Source organism: Lonchura striata, chromosome 15 (genome assembly GCF_050655825.1).
Source record: "Lonchura striata isolate lonStrDom1 chromosome 15, ASM5065582v1, whole genome shotgun sequence".
Classification (NCBI taxonomy): Eukaryota; Metazoa; Chordata; class Aves; order Passeriformes; family Estrildidae; genus Lonchura; species Lonchura striata.
In genome coordinates, this window is record NC_140717.1 from 2,578,073 (window position 1) to 2,601,461 (window position 23,389).

General features: G+C 44.6%; 1 protein-coding gene across 1 annotated transcript in view; it reads left to right on the forward strand.

Moving 5' to 3' along the window:
* Positions 1-652: 652 nt before the first annotated feature.
* LOC146765978 (TOG array regulator of axonemal microtubules protein 2-like) overlaps positions 653-23,389 on the forward strand; it is a 55,452-nt gene continuing 32,715 nt past the window's right edge. The window contains exon 1 of the mRNA XM_085592818.1: positions 653-23,204. The gene's annotated coding sequence lies outside the window, so the exon portion shown is untranslated. The remainder of the gene's footprint in view (positions 23,205-23,389) is intronic.

The following is a 23,389-nucleotide window of genomic DNA, read 5'->3' on the forward strand; positions in this document are numbered from 1 at the left end:
ACTATAACAACACCTTAATACCTTAATACCTTAATAATAATTCTTATCACAAAAATCAGACAACTCACATTTTATGATTAACCTATTAACAGGAAATGTTTAAAATAGTTTAAGCAAATCCTTTTAAAGCACTCATATAACATTAGTAACAATCACTACTTATCATTACTTACAAAAACTTAACAATCACTATTTATCGTATTATCTATAAAACTTAAAAATCACTATTACTTATATTATTATCTATAAAAACCCAAAGACGGAGATTACAAACTCAATACTAAAATTCCATCAGATGACATTTTCTCAACTCTTTGTTTTCAGAGACATTTTTGGTAATTAAATCATTACTAACATTTCTATCTTTATACAGTGATTTTTATCCATATCATATTTGAAATAACATTGATTCACATAATGTTCATCCTTCTTGGTATCTTGGAAAACACTCGGTACTGCTGTACTTTTTCATTATGTCTCTGACTCTTGTAAGAAATTGGGAAGATGCTGTTGAAATTTTTGCTGTAGTGTTGCGATCCCGCCACCGGCGGCGCTGCTGCTCTCGGCGTTGTCGCTGCCATGGCAACCAGGACTGTGCCGCCATCTCCGCCGCCATTGCTGGGCGCTGAGGGGCGATGAGGGGCGGCGCCGCCTCGCTCCCGTCCTTGTTGTGTCACCTTGTGGATGGGAGAAGAGACACCCCCGCCACGGCCGCGCCCCGCCTGCTCCGGCTCCAGCGCGGCTGAGCCCCAGGAACGCCCCTCTCCCCCCTTGCGCTGCTGCTCGGCAGCAAGGAGCCTTCCGTCTCTCGGCTGATGTCCGCTCCGCCCCGGGCTCGCCTCCGGCTCGGTGCTGGCCGGCCCCGCTCTGTCTGGCCCCGCGCCTGCTCCGTTCTACCTGATCCCCGTTCACAAAAAGTGAATTTGGGATCCCAGTCCCGTTGCATAAAGCAATTTGGATCTCAATTTCCAGCACCTCAATGCTACTAGTGTCTATGGGAGGTACAGGCATTTCAGAAGCAGAGATGGGAATGGGAAAATTTGTGAGAACCGGAGGGTTTGGCTCACTGGAGAGAAGCGAGGATTTACATTCCTTATTTTTCTCCAGAGCTGTCCGTATCACTTCCACCGCCCTCTTTTCTGCCTGACACATTAACAATTCGTTATCAACCACTCTCCAAAGTTTACTCATTTCCTTGCCCGGTTTATCCTCATCTAACACTAATTCCCACAACTTATCCCTATATCTCCTCCATTCGGAAAGTTCATGAACACTATGGGGGTTAACGAAAAAGCCGTAAGACTCAGCATGATGCAATAGCGAAGGGAGATCCTTATCTAAGTCAATCCCCCTAATCTGCCTTTTTCTAAGAGAAGCACTAAATAAATCATATGCTGCTTGCCTTTCCATGATTACGTCGGTACCATTGCTGGCTCCTTCAGGCTTCGGCAGCACGTATCGGCTGAGCCCGCTTCTACGGTCACTCAGGGCGCGGAGCAGAGCGTTTTGCCTCTTCTCTTTATTTTCGCCGTCCTTCCAGCTGCAGGACCCGAACCCCAACGCAGCACCTCTCTCGCCTTAGGCTCGGATCAGGTCCCTGCTTTCGGGCGCCAGTTGTTAGAGGGAAATGCCGCGGGAGACAAGACTCATGCTATCATGATCATCAAGTCTCAGTTTATTGTGACAGATTACACAGTTTATATATGTTCGTTAATTAGCTCATACATATTGCAAAAGCCAAGCTCATGATTGGTTGCTATGTGACTTGTACTATTATCTTAAAAGTATCTTTATGATCTATACATGCCTGTCCAGCTGGCCTTGCAGTTAGAACAGCTTAGTACCCCTTTGTTCTTCTCTATCTACTTCTACATACCAAGCAGTTTCAATATCCTGCTTTCTGCACACCATCTACTCTTCAGGGCCATGCGAACTTTGCAGCAGTCACGTAGCCCTCCCTATTTGGATTAATTTTACAGTATCATGTCCCTTGTCGTTCAACCATTCCTCTGTCAGGCTCTCTTCAACTGCTTTTTCCCTTTTTCCAGAAAAAGGTGCCTGATAATGTGGCTGTCAAGTGGACTGAACCTGCTCTAATGAGAGTTGTACAGTACATTACATTTCAGAAGTTCACCTGTTAGTTAGAGATCCTGGAAGAGTTGATCAGAGCCCTGCACTTCTCCAGACACAGATTCTGAGACAAACAAAACTTATATCTCCTCCAGCCATAGTTTTGGCAAAATCATAATTGCCCTCAGTACGTGAGGCAACCATATAGAAAAATGGGCATTGTAAATATCTGCTTCCTTACTTGTAAAGCAAAGGAAGCCTTTTTCATTAATAAATTGAATTGATTTAATGATTTATAGTGGAGAGAAATACCATAGGAACTATTTTGTCCCCAACCAAACCACTTAAAAACAGAAGAAAATCTTTCAAGCAGCATGAGGTTGCACAACCATTCCAGTGAGTGGCCCACAGGAAAACAGTGAAATTGGGCAAGCAAGTGCTGACCTGAGAGAAAGGATCTTCTGAGTGCTGCAGCCACTCTTCAAACAAGGACATTTTAATCCAGCTTTCATGTTGTTTGTTCTCTTCACAGATTTTTGATTATTTTGTCCTGAGAATATGTGACAGCCACAAGAAAGTGAGGCAGAAGGCGCTGGATGTGCTAGCTGAAATCATAGGGCTCCTGGATGATGCCATGAACCCTGTGATGATCCGTTTGGTAGAAGGAATAGCAAAGAACCTGAGCTCAAATGATCCCGGGGTTCACGCTGCGGCTATGAGAGCACTGGAAGAATCAATTGCTCATTTAGGTGAGGCTGACCCCCAGCATGGACTCTCCTCAACTGCATCTCTGCCTCTCCCACACAAAGAGAACACTGAGTGCCTTGATAGCTGCTGTTGTCTGTGGAATGCTCCAGCTGACACCCACCAGAAGCTGTGGAGGTGCAGCCCCTTATGCACCAGTCCCCAAACAGGCTTGAATGTGATCAGCAATTCCCAAAAGTCCCAGGAGCCCTTGGCTCTGTGCTGCTTGTCTGAAGAGCAAGTCCTGGACTACAGCTTTGCTACAATTCAGAGGCAAAGGGGTTTTGGAGTTTGCTTGGGCCCCATCTGACTTCCCAAATGAACAGCTTGGCTGTTGGCATGAAGGGACACTGGCCCATCAGAGCTTCTGCAGAGCAGCCATCTGGAAGGCTCTACATTATAGGCATTAGCTGCCTATTTTCCCTCTTTCTTCTTTGTTTTCTTTTTTCAAAGGGGAACTTACAATTCACCAAGTTAATTTATTTATAACAAATCTAAATCCAGATGTCAATGGTGCCTTGTTCAACATATTGTTTTGTGTGGGGCAAGATTGCTCTAGCAAATATCTACATGGGCACTGGCTGCTCTAAATTCCTTTGCCACACAGATTTATGTCAGCTCTGAAAATGACTGAAAAATGGAGTGTTGAAGAGGCAGGTCTCCAAGGGGCATTTCCACTTTCTCCTGCTCAGCTGCTTTGTGAACTCAGGAACTGCCTGAGTCCCAAGGATGGGGTTCTTCCTTTTTGCTGTGGGATACAAACCCTTTTCACTGCTTACATGTGACCGAACTCTTGAGATCCCTGATGTGAAATGTTTTAACATAGCTCCTGGTACAGAAGACAAGCTTGAATTTACAAATGTGAAAGGAGAACTTTTCTTTTGGGATCTTAAACCCTGCCAAGTAGGCTGGAAGGAAAGATGAAAAGGATTTAAAAATCAGCAGAAATTTACTTTCTTGTATAAAATGGGGTTGCCCCTGACCTTTCCCTCCTCACTGTCTTTTCCTATGACCTCAGAAGAGTGAGCAAAAACATATGTTTCATTTGTAGATAAAATATCACTGATGAAAGAGTGCAGCAATCAATGGAGCCAAATGAGTGGCCAAGCTCTGCTGGATGTCGCAGATTGTATCGCAGGTATGGCCTCCAAATATACTGTTAGTAGCAAATTTTTGTCTTTGTTTGATATAGTTCAGTTCAGAAAATGAGCAGAGAGCAGATTTCAGAAACAATGTGAGAAAAATACTTGCGTTTTGGTTAAATTTCAATCTGCTTGTGTAGCATTTTTCTCTCTCTATGCCCCTATTTCAGTGGACATTATAAGAAAAAATGCCATTAACATTGGAGAGGAAATGCCATTAAAATGTGGAGATGCCCAAATGCCACGGCAATGGGGTCTGGGTAATTCTCTAAGACACGCTGAAGTTTGAAACAGCTCTGTGTTGTGAGCTACAAAATCATTCTGCCAAAGACACCAGCTAATCACTGATATTTCTTCTCCAGCTGTCAAGGAGCAGCCATCTCTGGGGGGCTGGAGTTTTGAAGTGTGTTCTCATACTGCCCTTTGCTGTGTGCCACTGAGCAAAGGGAAGAGTCAGATTAGACATTTGGTACTTGACATCAAAGTTACAAACATGGAATCATCCCTTTTACTAGAAATCTCTTAATTGCCTCTCTAGGGTGCATTTCCAAATCTTCAGTGTGGGTTTAGACAACTCCTTAATAGGAATAAAAGGCAATTTGATATTTCAGTCATTGTTCATGCAGAAATAGATTGTGAAATAATTTAGTAAAGGTACAAAGTCTGCCACAGGGACAAGGCTCTGGTTGGAGAAATTAGTCCTGAGGCATTGGTGGTTCTGTTTCAAGGATCACCAGCTGCTTTGCCCGTTTCTGGATCATGGGGTTGTGCATGCTCTTTCACTGATCTTAGCCAGAGAGGCTTCCAAGCAGCAAAAGCAGAGGTAGACCCTTGTTTGCATGGAGGCTGGTGGGTAAGAAGCCGTGTCTCTCTCCCAGCAGAGCTCGTGGAGTGGGTTTACGCCAGGAGCCCTGAAGCCATCCAGCGCTACGCCCTGCCTGTGCTCTGGTCCTTCCTGGACAAAAAAGCTCTGCCTGTCCGAAGTGCCAACGTCCGCACGGTGGCCACCAGGCTTGCCCTGGCCCTCTATGAGGTTATGGGCAACAAACTGAAGAAGTGTGCTGCCAGCAAACCTCGATACATGCGGGAGAACCTCTCCAACATTCTGTGCTGGTGAAGGCAGGATGTTCTCCAGGAAGATGACCAAATGCTGAGTTGGACACCTCCGGATTTGACCTCTTAGCTGTGCCAAAAATGACGAAATACGAAGGAAGGGCGTGCATCTGCCCCCGCTTTCTCCATCGCCCTTCCTAGTCATGACATGGGGTGCCTGAAGAAACTCCAGACTGAAGACAAGGTGAAGGCTGAGCATGGCTCAGCCTCACACAGAGGTGAGGGGGAGCTGGGCTCTCTCTGGTGGGAGGAAGGCTCTTGTGGCAGCCCAGAGAGCCTGTGCACATTGCCAGGGAACAGCTGTGCCCCGTGTGCCCCTGCAATGAGCTGTGCTCTGCCAGTGCCCCTGGAGCTGTCGGGCTGCTCAGCTGTGGGGCAGGGAGAGGAGCAGGAGGGTGCATGTGCAGCTGAGCCATTCCTGGGTACAGCACAGGGCTCTGGGCTCCTGCTGTCCCAGGGCAGCCCAGAGGCCAGGCTGTTCCTGTGGCAGCCCTGTGGAAGTGGGTCAGGGTTTTCCCCTGGCCTGCCTCCAGTGTCTGCCAGCAGGAGCATGCTTCCCTGTTTAGAAGTTGGCAGGAAATGTGTCCCATGAAATCTAGAGCTTAAGCTGCTTTAGGTTTGCATTGTGGCCTTTGTTACATTTTGTGTCTCCACTTCGCAGGCCTCACTGGATATCCTCTTACCAAGTTTTGTCTGGACACTTCTGATTGTCTCTTACCTGCAAAGTCCTTGCTTCTCATCCAGAAGAGCTCTCATCCTTCCAAGTTCAGGAAGAAGCTGCCGCCTGCTTGAAGAGTAGTTGAAGAATAGGATTTATGCATTAGTCTTCATAGATACAGATGTACATATGTTCTGATATTTAGATGTAGTTTTGATTAAATGTATTTTGATTGTATCTTGAAATTTTGGTGACATATTTTTAAGTGTATATATTTTATTTTGATGGTTTTAAAAAAAGGTAAATAAATAAATAAAATTTAAATAAGCCAAGCAGAGAATGTGAGACCCAGACCTATCCAGCCTAGAGGTTATGGGAGTGCAGCTCACTCAATGTGCCAGTGTCTCACACATCCTGTCATCACTGGGCTTCTCTTCTTCCTCTTTTACCATGTTTTCTTTGTGTCATTTGCACTGCTCTTTGTCATTTGGCATTACAACTCAGCCACCCATTGACATGTCTGGGGGACAATGGACCCACAAGATCCTGTATAGTCAAAAGTTTTCCATGTAGATGTACTCTGTGCTCACAAAAGGCCTGAGAAAAGAAATCAAGAGGAGTGTGCCCAAATCCCAAAGCTTTGCTCCTTTGCAGCCTCACACAGATCTGGCTCACAGGTGTTTTCAGTCATAATTTCATAGGTAAGAAGAGGACACGAAAAAAGATGCACTGCTTTGGAAAAATCATCTGTATGTATATTTACCCAGGACAGCAGTCCAACTGTGTTGTTTGCAACCTGTTGTGAGGCAAATAACAAGTGACAAGGGTTCCTCAAATCTTTTTAAACTCCATCCTGGGTGCCATTCAGACCACAGTATTATGGGATAATACTGTAGTGCATCCCACACACATTCTGCCTCCAATAAAAGCTTGGCTTGTCTTATTAGAGTGAAATACATAGAAGAGTAATAAAATGGACAGTTAAACTTGTCACTTTGGAATGACTCTCCTGCTTTTCAATGTCAACCCTGCACCTCATGTCCCATGGCTTGTTACAAACAAGTGTCCAAGATTGCTTAAAAATTCTTTGGCAAGGTTCAGTAAAAGCCAGATTGAATATTGAGCAACAGCTCAACAAAATTCAATGGCAGCATTCACACTATTACTTACTGGTCAATTAAGGCATAACAAGGAAAAAAAGTAACAAATACAATGCAGTCAATTAAACAAGAAATGTACTGAGAACTATACGTGTGTGTGTGTGTGAGTGTGTGTGTGTGTGTGTGTGTTTGCATTTGAGAAGGGGACAGAAAGAACAAGGATCCAAAGGAATACCACCTAAAAGCTTAACAGCACTCAAGCTTAACTCCAGGAGTGGGGCTGTTGGCCCAGGATCCATTGTTGATGGGTGATCCTTCCAGAGCAGCAAACCTGAGAGCTCGCTGGCTCTGAGAGGCCCCACGCAAAGGGAGGCTGCTGCTGGCAGCTGCTGTGGTCCAGGAGAGCTCCAAGGGGCTCCTTTTGGAGTGTTGATTATAAAATAAAATGCTTCCTCATGGCTGCACTTTGGGTCAGCAGCCTGCCTTTGAAAGTGGGAGAAGAAGGATGCCATGCCACTGAGGCCAGAAAAGTGGTTTCCAAGGCTGTTCACAGAACGCCCCAGGAGCTCATCAGACAGCACAAGCTCCTGGGAGCACTCAGTGTTTCTGAAAAACTCCTGAGGAGCTGGGTCCAGGGGCTGTTCAGCAAGGCCGAGGCCTGACAAGTGTTTCTCAAATCACCATGTGGCCTGACAAGGCCAGGGGGATTCACCACCACAATCTGAAATATGAAGTTTTGATGTAGGGTAAAAAGCCACGGCCCAGTGGAAGTGGGCCGTGTCCTCAGGCCTGTGGGAGAATCACAATGCAGATCCTTGTGGTAGTGATTCCATCTCTCCCCACTTTTCTAAATTCTTGGTTGCAAGGTCACTTAGGTTAGACACACAGCTCACAAGCAGTGCTCCTGAAGTTTTCTGCACAATGAATTAAAATGAGAATCGTGTCACATCCAAAAATCTTGTTCTGTTGTGGTTTAATTACTGTTTTGAAGAATTTCTAGAGCAGCAAACCTGCTTCCTCAAATATTTACTGTGCGTGGCATGGAGCACAGAGGAAAGATTTAATGTTAAAAGCATCACCCAGGCAATGCTCAGGTTTTGCCCTGAGCTTTCCTTAGGGTGATCTGAAAGATTCAATGTCACTGGCAGAAACTCCTGCAATGGCTGCTGGTCAGCAGAGCAGGGCGGTCAGCTGTGAAACAAGTGTTGGCACAAGCAGCAGCTTACCCAGGGCAGCAAATCAAAAGCTGGGAAGGAGCTGATCTGAAGGCCAAACCTCCTTAGCTCCTTCTAAAAAGCTGGAACAGTTCCTCATTCCAATGAGATGATGCTGGACACCACAGCTCTGCGTGAGGACTGGACACAGGTCTGTTCCCACTGAGTGCTGCGATGGTTTCTGCAGGAGCTCTGGGCTCCTGCTCGTGGTGACACAATGAGGAGACAAGGAGCCAAGTGCACTCCTAAAATTCCAAACGGTGCAGGATGTCTCCCAGACCCAACCTGCCACCGCCTACAACTCGGGCTGCCCTGGCAGTGCCAAATGCCTCTTACAAACTGACATCAGGAAACTGGAGGGGTGAGTTTTGTTTCCCATGGGAAAGAGCCAGCGTTCATTCATGTCCATGGGCCTGCCACTGGAGCTGGTGCTGTATTTTTCACATTGCTTTAACCCCCCTGCCAAGTGCTATCGATGGCTGAGAAAGGACACAAAAGGATTAACATGACACTGAAGTCTTCCTTTCACTTAGTTCCTCTGTGTTAATGAAACCCATCTAATTATCTGGACCTAGGATTGAAGACTCCAGATATAATCTCAAGATGGAAAAGCTAATTGTATTTTGTCATATGCTGCAAAACAGCATATAACTAAAAATATTGAGGATGGATGAAGGCAAGTACTTTAAACCTAACATTCAATTTGGTTTCAAGCAAAGGAAGTTGTTAGTTGTAAGCCAAACCATGCTGGCCCCTGTGAAAGGACCTTCCTCTTCCACTCATCTGTGAAGTGTTTCAGATATTTAGGAAAAATATTATTTTTTTGAGGGAAATGCACTATTGTGCAGGAACAACCATTCTTTCAGAAATGCAGCCTACTTATTCACAGAATCATGTATTTCCAAAGCCCTTTTAACTCAGTTTTTTGACACACCATTAGCTTCGTAATGAGAAAGCAAGCATGGTCTCACAATAATCACAAGTTCTGTATGATAGTGTCTATCTACAGATACAGCTAAAGGAAGGTGCACTAGTACACCAAAGTTTACAGCACAATATCCAGGTTCTAGTATCTAAAAAAGAAAACTTTGGGTAAAACTTACATGACCTTAAAGGATCAAGCCTTTATTGCAATATTTACAATGTCTGCTGTATCAGAGGTTATGTTAGGGATTTTATTGAGGTTATTTGCCTGTATAAAGGCCCAAAGATTTGATTCCTAAGCACCTGTGATATGCTATTATCAACTGCCAAAATAATGATTTAAACTTTAAACAACCCGCCGCTTTAAATAACCTGTCAAGTTTTGATCAAACACTAAAAGCCAAGGACATACCTCTAAACCCCTAGTGGAAAAAACGAGTCACCTTGTTGTTCTCCCAAACAAATTTGAATTAAATAATGACTGAGGAACTTTCACAATTTGCTTTCTGGGCTGGTATTTCAAGCCAAATTCTGCACATGCAAAGAAGCAACCCTTTGCTTTCTTTAGCATTTACACTTCCTAGAAAGTTTCATTTCCACACAGGACACCCCACATCGCTGTAGCTCACAGCAAAGAAGGGAAAGTCTCAGCACAAAAACACAGGAACACACAGCCATGATTTCTCTAGTGGTGGGCTATGACACAAACAAAAACTGTTGCCAGGAAATGGCTCTTCAGATTGCATTTACTACTCTACACACTTCATTTCTCTCTGTTATAGAAATATTCTTCAGCCAACCTACCACTAAGTGTCTTGTTTGCTTGAATCACTGACAACCAGAGTACTTGCATTAACGTTCACCCAGTTTTGTTTTTTTTTTTTCACAGCCTACCCTTTTCACACCATTTCTGCTCTTGCAATTAATCTTGCAAGATTAATTCTGTGAAATGATCGGTGACATTTATAATGTTTGAACAAGAAAGAAAAAGTGCCTTGATGCTTCTCTGTCTGTTTGTATTTTTTGCAGCTTCAATGGAAAATCTACAACAGGCTTTGTTTGCTAATTATTTTAATTTGCAGCTTGGAGAGAAGAAGGGTTAGCACCTATCAGATAAACTTTACTCTAAAGATGAAAAGAATCACATGGGAATCAGAGCATCAGGCCCTAGATGAATTATTTTCCTGCTTTTTATGAATCAGAGAACATTTCAGCCATAAATTTCATTTCCAGAGCAAGAGGAAGGGATACATGTCCCAGGCTCTACCAGCAAAGGAAAACATTGGCTCACTGACACTGCCCCTTGCTTGCTTTTGAAAAATAGTTGACACCAGAAATATTTTCAAAATGCAAAGCAAACAATTATTTTCCAGCACCCTCTTCTTTTAGTGACTTGTGCTGCCCATGTTTCCCATGCTATTTGATTTCTGTATGCTATCATCTAGGAATCTGTGTGGTCTTATTATTATATTTGGCAGGTTTTGTTTATAATAAATATATTCTTATATAATAATATAAATCTGTTCTTAAAATAAATATAAACATATCTGCAGTTATAAATATAAACACAAATATTAAATATTATATAATAATTTATATAAATGTATTATTATATTTGGCATATAATATATATTATTATTCCTGCTAAATTTACAAAGACTCAGGTCTCCAGGCAACTGTTGTTAACCAGTCACATAGTGCCCATACCTCAGTTTTAGCTAATCAACACTTTCAATGGAGTGAGAAACTATATTATCCATTGATCTTAAGAAAAGAATAACTGGACTTTACTAATGACCTATTAACAAGCTGTCTGCTGCTCGCTTACCAGCCGCCACCATGGGGTTTTTTTCATATTAACAGGTAAATTTTCACAGAGAGAATGCTGAATGGATTCACTGTGAGTTATTTGGGCATCTTCAGCATTTCTCAAGTTATATTCCAGGTGCTCCAGCCCACCCCAAGGCACAGAAAGAGAGAGCAGAATGGACAACATTGCTCCTCTACTGTGTCCCTCACCCAGATCACCTCAGTCTCTTATTCAGCTCCAGGCTTCATGATGGGCAGTGGTGACTTGAAGGCTCTAGATAGATGCAGAGACCTCAAGTAATGAGCTGCAGAACAAATATCTCTCACTATAAATCAAGCAAACAAAGTAATTAAAACCAATCTAGCACACTAAGCATGAAGTGAATGCAGAACTGTTCCATCAGAGGAACTGATGCACTGCAACTTGGATTTTTTTTTCCACTTTCTTTTAAAGCCGTAATCCTGAAGTGTAAACATAGAGGCAGTGAGGGGAGAAGCAGCAGAGTTCAGAGTATGAGGCCCCTCACACACAACAGGAAGGTGGGAATAGTCTAGTACCTTATAAAAAATATACCAGTACTACTGTTTTCCGTACAACAGAGAAGAGGAAATAATTGATCTCTTTTTTTCATTTCACCTTCTTCAAAGCAGTCAATAGTTTAAATTTCAGATAAGAAGCAAAGAGGAAGAACAGGACAAAGATTGAAAGCACATGCTGCTTTTGGACACGGATGTTATTCCAAGTAAACCCTATAACTGTGCATTAGATTATGCACTGCTTTCTCAATGCAACACTTGTGTAGCAATTTAAGCTGGCCAGCAGAGTACTTCAGTCTGTTACTAGATCTACTGGATTCTTCCCTTCTCTCTGCTTTCCCAGCTCCTGAAAAATCCTCTAGAAGATTGAGCAGGAAGCTCAGATGCCTTACTCGGGTCTCTTTCCCAGCCAGGAACACAAACCCAGGCACTGCTGCTCACAGAGCTGCCGGATAGTTCAGTCTCCTCTGCCACCCGGTGGCTTTGTGCCCATCCTGCAACCTGACCACGGCTTCTCCTCCAGGGAACACTTGGCAGAGTTATTAATGCATTTTCTCGGGCTGCAAAAGGCAACTTAATGGAGTACAATGACAGCAGAAAGCCAAAGCCTCGTATTCTCATAACACAAAAAGCGCTTTTGAATGGTTTCTGATGTTCTTCACCCAAAAAAAAAGCTTTCCTCAAAATCCATCAAGTTCTAGTAATGAGTTCCACCTCATAATCAATATGAAAATTTAGTTAAAGTCTGAGGGTATAAGAATAGCCTTGAGCATAACCACCAATACCCTTCCATATCACCACCAGGTGTTTTTTTTCAATAGTGGAAAGCTACAGAAATACTTAATATTTAGGTTTTGTGTTGGTCTTGTCTCAAGGGGGTTTTTGTGGTTAGTTTGGCTTTTTGTTGGCTTTTGGGCTTTTTCCATGAAAAATACTGTAAGGTATTGCTTGCATCCAAAAGTGACTTGCAATCTGTCAAATTCTTGAGCTTTTGGTTTCCTTCCCTACAAGAAAATTGCCAACCAGTAAATAAAGGCAGCACCTTTGTCCCAGATTTAACTAGCACTACATTCTGACTGTCTGAAGTAAGGCTCTATAGACATATACTGTCTCAGTTTTGGTTTTACTTGATCGTGTTTTATTTTCTTGGATCTCTCTCAGATCACAACAGATAATGCCTCTAATGTCAGGAAAGTGCTTTTGCAAGTAGAAAAACTCCAGCTGTAAATAACCAATTGTTAGTAGCACCAGCACCAATGACCTTGATTTATGTAGTTTATTTGAGCAACATTCCTTGTGGCAGAAAATAGTAATCTGGCCTGTACATTTAATGCATCTATTCTGGGAGATTTAAACTTGCCATTTAAAGACTCCTGTTTAACTTCCATTCCTTCTATCTCCCCCTCCAAATATAACCCATCATTCCTGAAATTCTATCAATTAAGCCTTGTATTCTTGACCTTCCACATTGTAATTCTGAATGTTTTAGATGTAATGAAGTAGCTGTATTCATACAGATATAAACACAGTTTAATAGACCTAGAGGGCCCTTGAAAATGGAAGTCAGGAAAAAGCTCCACTCTAAATTAGCATGTTGCAAATTGTCAGTAAGATTAAAATGCATGTGTAGTGCTGAAAATTACCTTACTGCTTCATGAATGGGGAGTCAATCTACCTAAACCCTAAGAAATAGCAAAGAGATGGGAGAAACAAAGGCCCAGAAATTTTGTTGAGCACAATCTACCCTGGCTGTTAAATCTGCAAGTAACATGAACTGCTACAATTCACAAAAAATGAGGCAGACCTGGCACATAAAGTTATCTACCACTATCTAATCCATATGCATATGCCAAGCCAGAAAATAATTTCACTAGATATTGCTGAATTTTGTAACTATATAAAACAGCCGCTTTTCTACTGCAAACTACCTATTTTAAAGGTAGTTTGCTGTAGAAAAGAAAAAAAAAATTAAAAAAAAATCAAGCCATGTCAGGTGTTGCACAATTTTTTTTTGTGTCTTGTCAAGACTGTGTTTTCAAGGCAGGTCTACATTCCAGTTATGCACAAGTTAACACCTATCAGTTTCATTTGCAAACAAATCAGGTTCCATCAGAAGAAACTTAGGTAACACTAAGTAGTTATAATACACATATCAACCTCTTTAATGTCATACTCCCTATGTTTTTAATCTCTATATCCATGTTTAGTAAGAAGGTTTAGCATACACAATTGTGGCAGCACATTTCTCCCTCTCTCAGGATTTTTCATAGAGGTGCACAGAGAGAAATGAAAGAGAAAACAATTTCTATTTTTGCTCCTTGTTTTTTCTCATGTGGAATGTGTTTGGAGATTTGTTTATCTGGAGTGAGCACTTTATTGTATTCTGATAAGGATTGTTTGAGCGTGATGGCCAATCCAACCCACCTGGGGCTGGACTCTCAGAGAGGGTCACGAGTTGTGTTAGAGTCAAAGAAAGTAGTATGCAGTTTTAGTATCCTCCTTTTATATAGTATATTAATGTATTTTAGTATAGTTGTAATAAAGAAATCATTCAGCCTTCTGAATTGAGTCAGACTTCATAATTTCTTCCCGTTGGGTTCACCTGCATTGACAACAGGACCATGGGATAAATGCAGGGAATTCAGCTGCAATGGCATTTGTTTAATCTTTTTTTCTGATTCCTTTCCCCATGGGTGGCAGATTTGGAAGTATTTGTCTTGTACTTTGGCTTCTTGGTCAGACTTGCTCATGAATGTGTTGTAAAATCTCATCTACCTCTTTCTACTGAAAAATGCTTGCACAAGGCTTACAAACCAGTTCCCACTATGATTAGCCCAGTGTCCCTGCTTAAGTCCAGGTACACTTGTATTAAAAAGGAGTCAACTATTCTAACTCAGGAGGCAGGAGTTGTAATGTTGGGTTTGGGTGTGTGTGAAGGAAAGGAAGCCGGAATAAAGCCTTGCCACAATGAAGGAGAAATTTGCATGGCCAATTTACACCCTACAGATACACTGATCATATCAGCCCCCTGAATACTAATGATGAGTACAAAGCTCCTTTGAATAGGTAGGAGAGATGAGACTTGAAGAAATAATTTTGCAGATGTATAAAAAGGGATCAGACCCATGGGCCCCATGGCTCAGGCTTAGTTCTGCCAAATCAAGCATGATTAGTTTTATCCACTCTGTTTAGAATAACCTGCCTGGGCTATTTCCATTAAGAAAATTTTGAATTGTCAGGAACTACCAAGATCAGAAATGTTCTGAGGCAGATGATGATTATGTTAGGTTTGGGTGCCTCTGCAATAAAGAAAGCAGGGAATAAACCCCTGGAACAATGAAGCAGAGCAAAAGTGGAAGGTTGATGGTCAGTTTGTTCCCTACAGCTATCAGCCAACTGAATTCTGGGGTCCTGAACTGGGGAGTGCAAAGCTTCTTTGACTTCCACCACCTAGTGCCATGTTTGTGCCCCACCACTTAGTTGGATGTGAAGAGAAATAAACAAAATCCCACACCAACAAGCTGCAACCCAGAACTGAGTGGGAATTACAGAAATAAAGACCTTGAAAAGTAGCTTTGGAAATGGTTTACTGCCTAGACAGTGTGAAATCCTCAGGCCTGGCCTGGCCCAGCTTAGGGCTGGGTGCCCTGGGGAAGGGAAAGGAATGGAACTTGGGGTGTGGTTTTGCAGCCATGGAAACCAGAGAACCATAGATGTAACTACCAGTGCATCACAAAGGGGCAGCCCCACGCCAGGGCTGTGACAGTTGTGGTTGACACAGTCACAGTCTGGCTCTGCCTCTGTGAGTGAGTGCTGGCGACTGGAGTCACCCAACCTCGTGCTAAGGCTGGGTACAAAGCTCCTGTCGCTGCCCACACTGAGATTACTCCCGAATTCAAACCCAGACACTTCTGTGAGGCAGAAGCAGGGGTTTGAAGATGGAATTTACTGCAAAAGGAAAGACCTCTGAAGGCAAAGGTGAGGATAGAAAGGAGGTGAAAGGCTGAAGCCAAATGGCAAAAAAAAAAATCCACCAGATTTCAGGGAAAACTGGTCCATGGTGGCCAGTGCTGACTCTGTGTCAGAGTAGGTGGCTGACAGCTACAGATGATCCTGAAAGGACGCCATGGCACCACAAAATTCTTTAATTATTTTACTCTACTTTCTCCTTTTTGACAGTAGCCAAATCAGTCACACTGTCAGCCAGGATAGGGACTGTGGCCACAGCTGACCACAAATTGGACATGGTCATGAGATGCAAGTCCTGTTTCTTTTTTTTTCCCTCAATGCTGGGTGTCAGTAAAGATAAATTTCCCATTCTTCCTTGGCTTGCTGATCATGTCCAAACCTGAGGATGGTATTATGGTGCTATAGAAACACCAATAAGGCCTGCCTGCTTGCTGAGAGGTCTTTGTGGTTTGCAGAACTGGCAGTCACATCTGTGTAGGTCTTTCCTGGGGATTTCCATAAGGCCAGCCTCAAAGAAGGAAACTTTTTTCCCCTCTTATCATTGGACCCTTCCATGTTTCCCTTCAGACTTGCTAAGTCAATACTGTTGAGAGAAATCAAACCCAGGCTAGTTCCATGAAAAAGAAAGCCAAAGGAATTTTCACAGTAATTAAAAATTATTCCCCTCGAGTGCCACACCTGTAAGATGTGTTGATGATAAAGGTGGGAGTTCAGCTAACTCACTCCTTCCCCTCTGAGCATGGCTCAGCCTCACACAGAGGTGAGGGGGAGCTGGGCTCTCTCTGGTGGGAGGAAGGCTCTTGTGGCAGCCCAGAGAGCCTGTGCACATTGCCAGGGAACAGCTGTGCCCTGCATGTGCCCCTGCAATGAGCTGTGCTCCCAGTGCCCCTGGAGCTGTCGGGCTGCTCAGCTGTGGGGCAGGGAGAGGAGCAGGAGGGTGCATGTGCAGCTGAGCCATTCCTGGGTACAGCACAGGGCTCTGGGCTCCTGCTGTCCCAGGGCAGCCCAGAGGCCAGGCTGTTCCTGTGGCAGCCCTGTGGAAGTGGGTCAGGGTTTTCCCCTGGCCTGCCTCCAGTGTCCGCCAGCAGAAGCATGCTTCCCTGTTTAGAAGTTGGCAGGAAATGTGTCCCATGAAATCTAGAGCGTAAGCTGCTTTAGGTTTGCATTGTGGCCTTTGTTACATTTTGTGTCTCCACTTCGCAGGCCTCACCGGATATCCTCTTGCCAAGAGGTTTTCCATTGGAAATCCCTCAATGCTCCTTCCATCCAAGCCATTGCCTTCCATCCAGAAGGGCTCTCCTTCCACCATGCCAGGGCAGACATATGGCAGAGAGCAGGAGAATGGGGGAAATGGCAATGGCTCTGATGAGCACCGGATAAAAATACAGGAGCAGAGAGCAGAGGGAAGAGGACATGAGGTAAGGAGACAAAGTCCTGTGTAAAGTTTCACTTGATGTGCTGTAGGCAGAGCTGTGAGACCTTTTCCATGACACGAACTTGAAGTTCACTGAAGTTTGAACAGGTCCTGGTTTGGCTCTTTCACTGTGCCAGCAATGATGGGATATGAAGGAAGGGTGTGCACCTGCACCCTCTGCCTCCAGCCCCCTTCCTGGCCATGGCATGGGGGCCCTGGAGGAACTTGGGCAGGCTGAGACCTTGCAGAGAGCAGCAGGGCAGGGAGCTCTACTGAGCTTCTAAATGCCAGTGAGCCTGAGATGATGGAAGTGTGGGAGCTGGAGAGCAGCGAGCACCCTGAGAGCTCAGCAGCATCTGGGTTCAAAGGCTGCGGGGGATCTGCAGGAGGGAAGCACAGCAGCAGAAGAAATGAGGGGCTTGGAAAAAGGAGGTTTTGTCATTCTGCAGAATGGCTTTGTGGAAATTGGCTGGAGATCAGCACTGGCTGTTAGGAACCTTTAGGGGCAGGGAGACAATAGTGATCTAAACCCACTCCCATGCCATCCAAAATGCCAGTGGAGGCAGTGGCACCCCAGAACATCTTGATGTCCAACATGTGAATGCCTGTTGGGAATGAAGCCACACTTGCAGAGAAGTGTGCATGAGGGGAGAGGTGGCAAATCTGAGACATGGTCTCTCCATCGGCACCTCCCTTTCCATTCCCCTCCTGGTCCAAGCTCCACCATCAGTTTGACTTTTCCTGCCAGGTCTCAGCTGAGGGCATATCTGAATATCTTCAGGCATGAATGGGGGCAAGGCTGGATGCTTGATCTGAGCAATATGTTCTACTCTTTCCAGGCTTTCTCGCTCTATTCCATTGGTGGGGATACGAAGAAGGGGTTATTGGGACCACCTTTGATCCCCCCAATAAGGAAGGCAGGAAGCCCCCCAGTTGGCAGCACTGCAGGGTCCCTGCCACATCAGGATTTCCAGAAGCCCCAGGAGATGAGGTAAGCCAAGGTGTCTGCAGCTCCAGTGCGCTGTTCATCTCACTCTTCCCATCTCGTGTGGTCATTTTGCACAGTCAGGTGTTCCATGTGTTGAGGCAAATCTCTGTGTATTCACCATTTTGCCCATCCATGATGATCCATTACAATGTCAAACCCAACACCATAAGCCCCTAGAGCAGAGGTGGTGGTGGGGAAGAGGAGGCAGGGCTTCAAAGCACCTCAAGATGGGTCCTCTCCTGGACGTGGCTATAGATTCCATTTTTAATTGTAGTGGTGTCACTTGGAACTGTATTTCACGGGTCTGGATCCTGCAGACCTTTGAATACTGTGATCCTTGACTGTCAAATTCTGCAGCCAGGAGAATATGCTTGGGCAAATGCTGGCTACAGGAGAGGTGTCTGCAAATTCAGGTGCTGCTTCTGTAACCATCAGGTGAAAATTCACTGTGCCTGGGCCTCCCTGTGAAATGAGATCCCCAACAAATTTTGGGGTATAGATGTATAGCAGGATTGATGTTTGATCAACCTGGCTGTGTTTCAGCCGGAGCTTGGCCAGCTCTGTGTGACTCCAGCAACAGAAAGCTTAAGGACAATTTAATCAGCTTTGCCTCTTGTTGGGTTTGTGTTGCATTTCCTCCTTCATCAGAGTGACCATGTTAAGAAATTTTGCCTCCTTTCATCAACACCCATTCCCTCCCTTCTCTTTCTACCTCCTCATTTGTTCTTTTGTCCTCCATTTTCTCAAGGCTGAGATCCAGCAGCAGAAGCCGAGACAACAACTCTGAAGATGCAGGTAGGTAGAGGACATGCCTGTCCTAGAATTAACATTGTAGTCTTAACTCAGAAGTAACATTTGTAAAGCTTGGTTAAAACTTATTATTTTCAAAGTTTCTTTAAAGTAATTTCAAATCCTTGATCTGCTCAGTGGACTCTCACTGGGAGCATGCTCTGGTGGTGCAGTGAAAATTCCTCCAGTGTGAAGTGTTGAGTGGTACCTTGTGGCCCTGGAAATGCAGTGCAGGAAAAGAACACCTCCCTCTCCATCCTCCTCATTCCTTTTATCTCCATGAAACCTTTCCAGTGTCAGAATTAGTAGTGAAAAAGAAGGCATTTGGCATGAAATGAGAAATGTTCCCACTCCTCCCTCCTGCTTGATAGAAAGTCCTTTTGAATTTTCCAATGAAGGAGAAGGAGGCTGCCAAATGGATGCAGCCTATGCAGGGTCTGGGTTTGACACCCTCTTACAGCACAAGCCCAAAGGCACCTATGGCAGGGTCAGGATGACAAATCTCTTCCCTGGCTCCCTCTGCCTGTATCAGAGTTGCAGGCTGAGGCTAGGGAGGAGTTGCTTTCTGCCTTGTCCCTGCTCCTGCCTTGCCTGATCCCAGGCAGGTGGAATTGTGCCACACAAAATGCAGTCTCTGTTGCATCTGGGTCAGCCAATGCTTTCAGGTTGAAAGCCTCAGTGACACTGTTGTTGTTCCTTTGCCATCTCTGGGTGTGTAATGATAGGAGAGATGAGACTTGAAGAAATAATTCTGCTGATGCAGAAACAGGAATTAGATCCCCCGGTCCCTTTGCTCAGGGTTAGTTCTGTCAAATCCTGGGTACAGACACTTTGGAATGACTCCTTATTTGCTGATATACATCTGGAATGTTTAGTGCAGCTAGGGTGCTCAGTAAATAAGGTGACATTTTTGCTGGATTAATTCTGGACTAGAAATGGCCTCATTAAACCTTACCTGTCTCACCTTTATTACTGACCGCAGCATTCTACAGGGTGAAAGAATCCAGTTTTAAGACACTCATCCTGCTTGGCTGCCATATGATTTTATCCTCTTTGAAACCATGTAAAGATTTAGTTCTTTTAGTTCTAACAGCTCTGTTGGAGAGTATTTCAGAATGAAATAACAAATTTTGAATTGACAGTATTAGGCAAGATCAGAAATGTTTTGAGTCAGGTCATGTATATGTTTGGGGGTCTGTTGAAAAGAAGGTAGGGAATAAACCCCTGGACCAGGTAAGTGGAGCAAAAATGGAACTTTTGGATAACCACTTTGTTCCCTACAAATACAGGCTTGCTGAATACTGGGTACATTAAAGGAGAAAGCAAAACTTCCTTTGCATCTAACATTGTTTGTGTCCCAGCACTTCCTTTGTTGGAAAGAGTAATATAAAAATCCCAAAAGTGCAAAACCCAACATAGCATTGAGTGAGACCTACAGAAAAAGAGGCCTTGAAAACTACTTTTGAAATCAATTACTTCCTAGACAGAGTCACATTCTAGAGACCACTGTGAATTTCCAACTGTTTGGAAGCAAAGGCATCCTGTAGTAGTGGGGAGGCAATAGGCAACACATGAAGTAGTAGAACCCTTCTCTCTTTCCAGCTCCATATTGTTCAGAGAAATTAAACTGATGCTAGTTTCATTAAAAATTACCAACCAGTCTTTCCAGTAACTAAAATATGCTTTGAATTCCTCATCCATTAGATGGGCTGATTGTAAAGGCATGAGTTCAATGAACTCACTTCTTCTCTTGTACCTGAATTACAGCTTCCTCTGAGACTACAACAAAAATGGAGAGGAAGAAGGCAAAGAACTCTTGGTGCGGGCTAGGATCTGGGATGCCTCTGTTCCCAAGGGAACTGGCTGACCTTTTTGGCTTGAGGACCCATGTGCCAAAGCCCAACCTTGGCAATGAAGGTCTCGGCTCCCAGCCAGCTCAGGGGACCTTGGCCCAGGAGCCGCAGAGCAGCACTGGCCCCAGAGTCACTGCCAGGGAGGACCAGGTGAAGGCTGAGCATGGCTCAGCCTCACAAAAAGGTAAGGGGGGAGCTGGGCCCTTCTCTGGTGGGAGGAAGGCTCTTGTGGCAGCCTGGAGAGCCTGAGCACATTCCCAGGGAACAGCTGTGCCCTGCATGTGCTCCCTGCAATGAGCTGTGCTCTGCCAGTGCCCCCTGGAGCTGTAGGGCTGCTCAGCTGTGGGGCAGGCAGAGGAAATGGAAGGTGCATATCTTACAGTTAGAAAATGCATTCTCTAGTGTCAAGAAGACAGTACACATTTGGGTAACACTCCCTCAATGCTAAGCTTTTCTTTGAATGTCCTCTTAAATATTCCAACAAAGAGAAGAAAATGTTGATCTAAATGTAGGTATTAGAACACAGGACTTCTTTTAGGAACCAGAAAGAAGATGTTTACTAAAATCAGCATGAATAAGGGCAAATAGGGATCTCTGTCAAGAGCAATCTCCATCTCTGCCCTTCTCTATCAAGTACAGAGGCTCTCCAGCATCCAGGGGCTGCAGCCTTCATCATGCAGCAGGTCTCAGTCTGCTGGCCAACAGAGTAAATGTCATGGCTGCTGCCAGTAGCCCATCCCTTGGGAGAGGGTCTAGGAGGATGTACCTTGCTGCTCTCAATCCCAGTCTCTGTGTTTAATGGGAGCTCTGCAATCTGGAACCTGTCTTGCCTGTTGCCCAGCATGGTATTTTTGGGGGCTTGAAGTCTGCCAGAGATTTACAAGAGCCTTTGCTTCCATTACCAGGCCTCCCACTGAGCCGGGCCAAGGAGCTGGGTCATCCCAGCAGTCCTGGTTTTACCAGTGACAAAGAGATCAAGGAAGGCTTTGGAAAGGTAAGGAATAAGGACAGGGATGAGCAGACCTCCTCTCCAGTGGCTATTTAGTACCTGGCCCACAATGTCACTGAAAATCATAATCTTCCCCTCCTGGGGGATAGGGATTCTCTTGGGAATATATTTGACAGCTACTGAGCAATTGCTTGACTATTTCCAGTGGTGTCAAGTTTGGAAATGGTGTTAAGGTCATGCCAGAAGCATACTTTATGTGCAAAGGCTGTTTTAGAGAAGTTCTGAATGACAGAGTAAGCTACACATTAGTGAATGTAGGCAAAGTGCACCCTCAGAAGCAGAGAAGCAAAGATTCTAATGTTGAGTGTAAGCAAGGCTGCAAAATAAAATGGGAGAGTTTTACTTTTCTGGGTTACCTTTGTGGCTGCATCTCACAGCCCTCTCACTCTCAAGTTTTCTGCTCATTAACATCCGTGTTTCTGCAACTTGTTTTCACGACTCCTCCTTTTGGTCTCATGGTCTCAGAGACCAAGTCCTTTCAGAGTCCTTCAGAACTGAGTCCTTCAGAAGGCAGGAAGGGAGAAACAGCTGTAGTTCCTGGCCATGAGTGTTAAGCAACAGCTCATTACCCCTTCTTGCTGGGTATTGCACATGGTTTTTATTCTCCTGCCATGGCCTGTGGGAACTGAACTGCCTGCTCACTGGCCATGTGAGCTCTTCATCTGTCTTGGAGCACTCCTATGACTTTCATGCTTCAAGCAGGCCTTCCTGACAGAGGTTGCAGTTGCAACAGTGTAAGGTTGTGGCACTGAAGGGTTCCACCTCGCTGTGTGTAATTGCCAGGGTGAGGATGGGAGACCTTCCTCTGAAACTATTGGAATGTCTGTGGAGCTGCACTGAAGCCTGTGGCACTTTATGGACTCTGTGCCCGGGATGAGATGTTGTGTCTGGTTTGTGTGTCTCTGCTTACAGTCTGTGATGTATTTCCATTGCACCTAGATCCGTGCTGCATTGTGGAAGTTGGCTGAAGAGCACTTAGAGCCAAAGGACATAGAGCATATAGTGGAAGGGATAAAGAACAGAAGAAAAAATAAAAGATTCTTGCAGCCTCCTGATACAGTTGAGCCCGGGGATGAAGCTGAAGCAAGTAAGTGGTGGCTACACTTGTGGTCCTTTCTGACCACTTGCTTGCCCTTTGCACATTGTTGCAATCAGACTGGGGGGCTGTTTGGCTTGCATCTGAGTGGAAGCTTAAATAGGATTTATTTATTTTTCCCAAAGAAAAATACAGAGGCGTGAAGTGTCTTCCCTATGGCCTCACTGAGTCAGTACCAGAATATCAGCCTCCCACCTTTACCTCTAAAGTCTTTCAGAGTAGAAAATTCTGTCTTGCAAAGTACACTGAGGGTTCAGACTCTCTCCTGGAGAGCAGCCTCCCGAGAAGGTGACTCCAAAAGAATGCTTTTCAACCTGAAAAAAAACAAAATTCAGTTCCTTCTAATGAAAACACCAGAGATGAATATGTCCCTGCTCACAGGGGTTGGACTAAATGGTGCTTAAAGGTGCCCTCCAAACCAAACTCTTCTTGGATTCTGTGATTCTGTGATCATTGGCCCATTTTAGTGTTATACTTGGTATAAAGTGGTATATTATTGCTATATTTGAAGTTCTTTGGGATAACAAAGAGATGTTACCCACCTCCAGCAAGTTTCCAGGCTCTTTTCATCATCAGCCTGTCCAGCACCCTCCACTTATAAACTCCTATTTGGTTCCTGCAGGGATTAACCTACCACCTGTCAATGGCACAGCTTCTGGAGTGCAGAAAAAACACCCTGGTGGTGCCTTGAAGAAAAAGGTCTTGAGGAAGCAGGACAATGTGCCCTTACCACCCATCGTCCGTGGGGATGGCAGCGTCCCACACAGCTCCTCAGGTAAGCCTGCTCCATGGCAGCTTTTTCCTGCGTGGGTTTGTCCTTGCCCAAGGAGCACAAACTGCCTCCTGCCTCAGCCAGCACAGCTGGGATCCTGGGTCCATAGCCTGTCCTGAGATTGAACAGCAAAGCTACTTTGGAGTTACTCCAGCTTGGTAGTACTGCAGCAGTTGGTTCTTAGAGAT